Source organism: Curcuma longa, chromosome 21 (genome assembly GCF_044706935.1).
Source record: "Curcuma longa cultivar G26 ecotype Majalengka, Jawa Barat chromosome 21, ITB_CL_G26_1.1, whole genome shotgun sequence".
NCBI classification, from domain to species: Eukaryota; Viridiplantae; Streptophyta; class Magnoliopsida; order Zingiberales; family Zingiberaceae; genus Curcuma; species Curcuma longa.
Genome location: NC_133881.1, coordinates 1,666,304 through 1,674,766, shown reverse-complemented (window position 1 = coordinate 1,674,766; position 8,463 = coordinate 1,666,304). Strand labels below are relative to the sequence as shown.

Sequence of the window (8,463 nt, the reverse complement as noted above, 5' to 3'; positions counted from 1 at the left end):
TGAAATAAATAAATAAAATGAATTATTTCTACTATAGAACATTTGTTCCGTGTTTTAAAAAAGGGCCTTTGGATCTTTTCTAGAATGTGTAAACTTGGATAGTTATATATAAGATAATTTTTCTCATTAATGGATTATAAATTGTTCATCCTGTTTTATATGAGATATATTTAAATAAATAATTGTGGATCTTCATCCTATATATATAGGTATATATACATTAGCATGACCAAATAGGGACCGCCTCCCTCGGATTTTTTTTAATTAACCTTTTATATATATATATATATATATATATATATATATATATATATATATATATTATTTATTATTATTAAAATATATTTGATTTATATCCATGGTCTCCCCCATTTCTTTCTTAAAATAGTATCTCAAACTCTAACCGTCACTTTGACAGATTGGTTCACCATCATTCGTTGTTGAAAAATTAAAATTGAACACATATTTGGAAAGCACTCAACCTAAGTTATTCATTGATATCACTTTTATGAAAAATATTGTAACGTGGAAAGAGCCCATCGACCTTCCTCTCTCGGAGGAGTTGCGTGATGTATTTCTTATCATCGCCAGGATCTCTTATATATCATCGAAAATTATGATTTAAGGAAGCTTAATTAAGTTCTATTTCAGTACATATACTATAATTTCGGAGGTTGTGATTCTCAACGAGTGGAAATGAAACCCTAGTTCAATTTTCAATTATTTGTTCATTTTTTGGACATTTAAGGTTTAATATTTTGAGTTTTGGTTGATTAATTGAGTTGTGTTGTTTTCTTGAATAAGCATTGAAGAAAATAGCACCGGAGATCGATGGATTATTTTTTCAACTAAAATCAAAGATTGAGATCAAAATTTTTGGATTTAAGTTTGTTTTCAACTCCTTAAATTCAAAATTTAGATTTTTGAATTGTGAAAATCGACCTACACTAATATTTAGAATTTTCAAAAATTTTAACTTATATTTTTGAGTTTTTAGAGTTGAGAATTCGATTTTGAAAATGTTATGTATTATAATTATGAAATATAATTTTTGAAAATTATTGTATAGGTATGAAGTAAAATGTAAAGTTTGAGATTTTTAAGAAATTTAGTTTGAATTTGTCCCTCCTGAATTAAAATCCTAACTATGCCATTGTATATATGTGTGTGTGTTTATATATGATGTATTTCATTTTGAGTGGATTGTAGGTCGTTCATATCATGTATATAGGATACATTTTTACTAGATATATTACAGGTTGTTCGTCCTATATATATATATATATATATATATATATATATATATATATATATATATATATATATATATACACACACTATGTGTTTTGAATTGTGTGAATTATGTAGTTATGAAGTAAAATGTAAAGTTTGAGATTTTTAAGAAATTTAGTTTGGATTCGTCCCTTCTGGATTAAAATCCTAACTATGTCATTGTATATATATGATGTATTTCATTTTGAGTGGATTGTAGGTCGTTTATATCATGTATATAAGATACATTTTTAATTACTAGATAGATTGCAGGTCGTTTATCCTTTATATATATTTACGATGTGTTTTGAATTGTGTGAATTGTGGATCATTCACCCATGTGTATATGATATTATCTTTATAGGTGATTACAAGTCATTCATCCTATATGTTTATATATGATTTTTATGCACTTATAAAGGATGCATCGTGTGTGCACACACACACACACACACACATCCTCTAGGTGGATTGCAAGTCATCAACCCCATATAATGTGTATAGATCTATGTAATTCCCTGAGAAATTAAAAAGAAGGGGGTGGTAAGGGTAGAAAATTTTAGGATATTAATGATGCTAAATTGATAGAGTATGACAACCTTACTTATTTTTACATTATTCATTATTAGTGCAATCATGCCCCGGATGAGAAATTTCAATGATTAACAATTATTTAAGTTTAGGTTACTAAGGTGGATCTCACTTGTGTCGTGAGTGAAGTACTCGCTGGTCGAAAGACTGGATGTAAGGCAAGTAAAGTCCTAGAACGTCGAGGATTGAATTCTTGGCATCTATGCAGGTTAGAAATCGGATGCAAGGCAAGAAAAGTCCAAAAAGCTAAGGTCGATAATCGTATTCTTGGCAAAAGATAAAAACCTGAATAAATCGCGGGATCAGACTGAAGGGTAGATGAAGACCCGGACACAAGGAAGTTCCAAGCATACAAGTCCAGGGAACAAGAAGTTCATCTGGCATGAGGTAATTGAGAAATGAGAGTAGAGAAGTTTAGACAAACATTGGTTGTTAGAATGGCTGAAATAAGTGTATCAATCGATTGGTAGCATTTAGCAATTGATTAATACATCGTAGACTTAAAGGGGTTATGTGCTTGCAGGGTTCAGGATGAAAATCCTGAATTAGGGTTTATCAATTGATTGATAAGACGTGACAATCGATTGGTAAGTCAAACCCCTAAACCCCGAATCGGGTTTTTGCTCCATCAATCGATTGGAACAATCAATTGGGTTAAACCTAGAATTCGGAGTTTGTACTATATATTATCTTATCAATCAATTGGAATGTTGTGTTAATCGATTAGTAAATAACTCTAAGCAAACAAAGGTGCCAAATTGATTGGCCAGTTTGATTGAGAACTAACAATCAATAGATGTAATCGATTACAGTATTTGCCGAGCGAACAAAAATCCACCAAATCGATTGACCAGTTCAATTGAGCATTAGAAATCGATTAGTAGTGTTTGTTGAGCGAACAGAAGTCTGCTAAATCGATTAGTCATTTCAACTGGGCATTACAAATCGATTAGAATCTAAAAATTAAGATAATCTCAACTGTCAATCTGGAGCCATTGACCATTTGATGGATAGTCAACAGTCAACAATCCATTGATGAGTAGTACTAACCAATTGGTGGCAACAAAAAGGCAGAAAAACTATCTGATTCAAGCATGTTTAAAAGGGGGTTTTCTCCACCAATGGAACAGTAACACTTCCAACGGTTTTCTTGTTCAACCCAAGCTCAAAAGCTCTCATTTTCATCATCTTTAAGCAACTAAGAGGAAGCTGCTGTAATAGTCTTTTGTTAAAAGTGTAACCCTATTTCTTCTCTTTTTGCTGAAATTTATGTGTTTGTTGTAATGCTGCTGTAAGAAGATTTCTCCGCTTTCGAATTTGGTCCGAATTTAAAGGAGGAAATCAATGGTAGAATGCTAGGTTAGCCTTGGACATTGTCACCTCAGGGGAGACAGTGAACCCAATAAAACCACCTGCATTGACGTTGTGTGTATGCTGTGCTTGTTTCGCTTCAATGTATCCGCTATGCAAATCTCAACAACGAAGTAATTAGAGCTATTGAACCCCTTCTAACTCGTAAGATCTTAACATACATATCTCTCTAATATCTCCTTTGTATTTTTATATTTACATTTAAAGTTTTATCCTCTAGATTATTTGTTGTGATATATACAATTTTCTTCTAAGGTATCCATTGTATTTAGTTTAGGTCAGTTGCATGTTTTTGCTTTGACACGGTTAGTCGCACGATAAATGAAACTAGCTTCATGGCCGAGCATTGTTCGTACTAGATGTGACAATTCGATCGTTACCTCCGAGGTGGAAGCTAATTTATAAATTAGCTCACGTCTTATAAATTATAGATTTTTTTATAACAATTTTGGAGTTACAAATACATGTTATTATTTCCGAGGATCAAGTTTCTTGTGACCCATAAATTCAAGGTTATTAATTATCATTTTAGAGCGCAAGCTGATTTGCAATTTACGAATTTTATATTGTGAAATAGAATTATAAACGTCAAACAAAGTGAAATCTCAAAATTGACCATGATATAGAAGGAAAAAACCATTTTATAAATGGAGATGCGATTTTTGATAAGGTATCCCCAACTGTTTTGACGACGTACGTATAAGTAAACCTTTTATAAATGATCTTTTCTAGGTGGAACAAGAATTGTATTTTTTTTTCTAAATCAACAGTGTGAGAAACACGTTTTAATTATTGCAGATTTTATTTACATGTTTCTTTATCGACTTATGACTCACATGCTTGTCTATGCAACAACCTTCCTACTACGCAGTCATTTCAGTCAATGAAAGAATATGCAGGGAGAAATAATTAATTAGGCCATATGTTAAACTTCACCATCGCAGTGCTAAACTTGAGAGCCTTTAATTCCCTCTATAAAACTCATCGTCGCCTTAATTTACTGGTACAATATTATACACACTGAACATCTTTTTTTTCTCCTTTGTTTTTAGTAGATATGGCTACAAATAAGGCTTCAAATTACGAGAATGATCAGGTATATATATTATTATCTGCAACTTCATTTCTTTCTGTTTGTTTTGGCCCTCAATTAGCTGCTCGAATGAGTGTTAAGCATGTTATTTTAGATTGCAAGGAGCTAGGAGAAGCACTGCATATTACTGCTGTTCTAATATTGAATAAATTGGATGAGATACGCTGCTGGCATGTCTACGTATGCAAACTAAACTAAATTTGTTTGTTTAATTTCAGAGAGAAATGGTTTAATCTTTTTCCAGTTTTTCTTTTGGCCAAACAAATAAAGCAAAAATATCATTGTAAAAGACAATTTCTATATATCTACTTGATTACTTCTTTTGAATTTTTCTTCTGTCTTAGAAAACAATGTTAGTTTTGTTAATGTGTTTTTTTTTTGTTGCTTTGCAAATATGATTTAACAAGGGTTTAAACAACAGTATATTAGTTTTGTTGAATTGTGTTTTGAGCAAAACATATGCTACACTTTCAAGGCTGAAGAATTTATTAAAATAATATAAATATGTTTCTTTTGGTGTAAATTTTCAAATAAAATAATATAAATTAATATAATAAAAAATAAATATTATAACAAATATGCTCCATCTAACTTTGTATAAAATGATTATCCTTTGTGTTCTAGCTAACTTTGCAAATCTGACCCACTATATGTTAAGATCTTGTGAGCTAGAAATGAGGAGTTGAATAGCTCAAATCGCTTAGTCGTTAACTAGAGCAGCGAAAACTTTTCAGAGAACTCGGATGATTTTACTTGGTATCCACTTTCTTGAAGCAATTAATCCACAGATCCACTCTCAGCTCTCCACTTCCACTAAACATTTTCCTTCTCGGATAAACCCCTAAGGGAAACTTTCTTACAATAGGATTATAATAACTTGTAAAAGAAGATAGAAAACACAAAATAGAAGAAGAGAAGTTTTACAATGATCTTGAGAGTTTTGCTTCTTCTTCTTCTAGAGATTACTCCAAAAGTTTTGTCGTTGAATATCAGATGGCTTCTTCAGCACTTGAGCAAGAAATCTTTGAGCAAAATTATTTATCCATAACGGCTAATTTTTATCATTTAAATCGGCTAAACTCTTTTTGAAATCAATCGACTGATTTCTCATATCAATCGACTAATTTGATCAGCGATTAAATAATGACTTCTGAACTTTCTGAAATGATGTCTGATTTTGTCGATTTTCAAATATCAGTCAAATCGATTCATATAAGTACAGTCGACTAATATGGATAATCGAGTCATTAGTCGAATTGATTCTCTTCTGTTTGCTTCTGAAATAGAATCAGTCAACTGATATGATAAATTAGTCGAATCGATTCTTTTCTGTTTATCTTGAAATAGAATCAATCGACTAATATAATGAATCAGTCAAATTGATTATCTTCTGTTTGCTTCCAAAATAGAACCAATCGATTGATATGGTGAATCAATCGAATCAATTCTCTTTTGTTTGCTTCTAAAATAGAATTAGTTGGTTGATATTCCTTATCAGTCGAGGCGATCCTAAAATCAATCTGATTGACATGAAAATCAGTCGACTGATACGTAAAATCAAAGTTGACTAGCAGCATCAGTCGACTGATTATTCACTTTTAGTCGACTGATGTCAATATCAGTCGACTGGATATCATGATCGATCGACTAATAGAAGTTTTTTTACTGAATTCATCTGAATTACCTCTCACACATCTAATCCATGATGCATTCAATTTTTCTTCTCTTGCCAAGCATCTAGTCATCGATCTTCTTGGACTTCATACCTCACATCGGGTCTTATCACCTGTAAAGACTTTCTCTCGCTAAGAGTTTACTTCCTAATTTTCTTGGACTTCTCTTTGCCTTACATCCATCCTTCTTACCTGTAAGGAATTTCCTGCACACTTGATACATAAATGAGGTTTCTTCATACTTTGCTCTAAGTTTTACTATGTCAACTGTCAAAATTTGCTCTCAAATTATTACATATATATAAGGATAAGAAAATTAGAAATAAATTAAAGTATTAATTCCCTTGAATATTTTAAAACTATTTTAAATTTCTAACCTTTTGTTTTTACTTCTTGCAAGGTTTTGGTGGAAGGAAACTCCCATGTAAAGACAATGCTATTAAATAGGCCTCTAAAATTCAATGCCCTCAACTATCAAATGGATCGTTCATCCTTAGTCTCAATTATGCATTCCATTTAAAAATTATATTATTTTTAATTTGGATCAGTCACATGCAATTATTAATGCTTTAAAATTAAGTGAGACAAATAAATATTCTATTGTTATTTTTCTTTTTTGCTTTGAATTTGTGATTCATGTTACATTAGGTTTCTGATTTCTTTTTTTAAAAAAATATCTTGTTTTCAAGGTTTTGCAACTAATCGAGGAGTTCCAGAAATTAGAAAATGATCCTACTGTTGGGTTGGTAATTGTAAAGGTATATGCAATCATTGCCTTCTGTGAACTTTCGATTCCTGTTATGAAGAAAATATTATTGTTATCTAGGTCCAATTCATTATATATAAGTGTCTAATTTGCTAATATTTCATTATGGATTGCAGGCAAATGGAAGAGCATTTTGTGTTGGAGGAGATGTTATCGAATGCTATCATTGCTTGCTTACAGGTATTATTCAACCTGTCTATATTTATCTGGAAGCTACTTTATTATTCATTTTTTTATTTGAAATTTAATAAGGGCAACTATTTGTTAACTTAAATATGAGAAGGTGAGTGGCCATTTGCAGCACAAATGTATCGAAAGCAACTCACCTTGGACTACCTAGTGGCAACATACACTAAGCCTCTGGTTAGCCGATCATATCATAGATAACAATAGAATTACTGAAAGAATAATCTCCAAATATGTTTTGTAACATATTGAGTTGACCAAATTTCTACGCAAAGGTTTTCCTGATCAATGGAGCAGTGATGGGTGGTGGTGTTGGACTTTCTATGAACGCAAGATACCGAGTCGTTACTGAAAATACGGTATGATCAGTGGAGCATTTATGCTAACATTTGTGGTTGTGAACATGTGTTTTGTATTTGGTTTTAGGTTTTTGCAATGCCAGAAGCAGTCATAGGGCATTATCCAGATGTTGGAGCATCTTATTTTCTTTCCCGGCTTTCAAGCTTCTTTGGTTATAACTTAGTTGCCAACTTTATGATTACATATGCTTTGTGATTATATTGAAAATAGATCATGATTTTTGGACTTTGTGATGGTTCATTTTAGGAGAATATCTTGGCCTTACTGGTGCAAGACTGAATGGTGCTGAGATGGTAGCATGTGGACTTGCCACTCACTTTGTTCCTTCAAAAGTATTCTATCTTGTTTTACCAAAAAAGAATACGTAGCTAGAAATTAGATTTGTTTTTTTTTCTTTTAACAAAAATCAGAATCTATTTTAAACATCATTGTTCTTACATACTAATATTCTAACCAATGAGTAGAATTTACTTTGTGGAGAAATCATTGCATGAGGTGGATGTTGCTGAACCAAACACAATCCAGGGAATTATTAGCAAATGTACTCAGCAAGTGCCATTGAAAGAAGACAGTGTTCTTCATAGGTGAACCATACATCAATACATGCACATTTTCTCTTTAATTCCCACATAATATATATATACACACACAAGAGTGGATTACTAAGTCAATAAAATCAATGAAGGCAGCATCACCAATAAATCTTAAGATCTTCCTTATGTCGGTAAATTATTTATTATCTTTCTTTTCTTTCTTTTTAAGAGTTTATTTACTTGGATGAAAATAAGAGAGAAAAGGACAAGTGATATAAAAGATACATATAAATAATATAACTGGATATCACTTATTTTAATTCATAGATCAGGAAAGGTCGATTTGAACCATTGAAAGAGTGCCTAACTCGAGACAGCAGAATAACTACTCATACTTTTCGACGAACAGTGTCGAACGACTTCCTTGTGGTATTCACTAATTTACCTTTACTTGGATAGAGTCTCATTTTTATTTTAAAAAAAGTGTTGATATATATATTGTTGAATGTAGGGTGTTAGGGCAACACTATTGGAGAAAAATTACAAACCCAAGGTGATATATATACATACACAAGCTGTACCAAAATTCTTCTAAATAACTTTCACATATATTTTTTT

The 8,463-nt window shown here is 31.5% G+C and overlaps 1 pseudogene; it reads left to right on the top strand.

The window, feature by feature from the left end:
- Nucleotides 1–4,268: 4,268 nt before the first annotated feature.
- Nucleotides 4,269–8,440, top strand: LOC141814637 (putative 3-hydroxyisobutyryl-CoA hydrolase 3; annotated as a pseudogene).
- The last annotated feature ends 23 nt before the right edge of the window (nucleotides 8,441–8,463 follow it).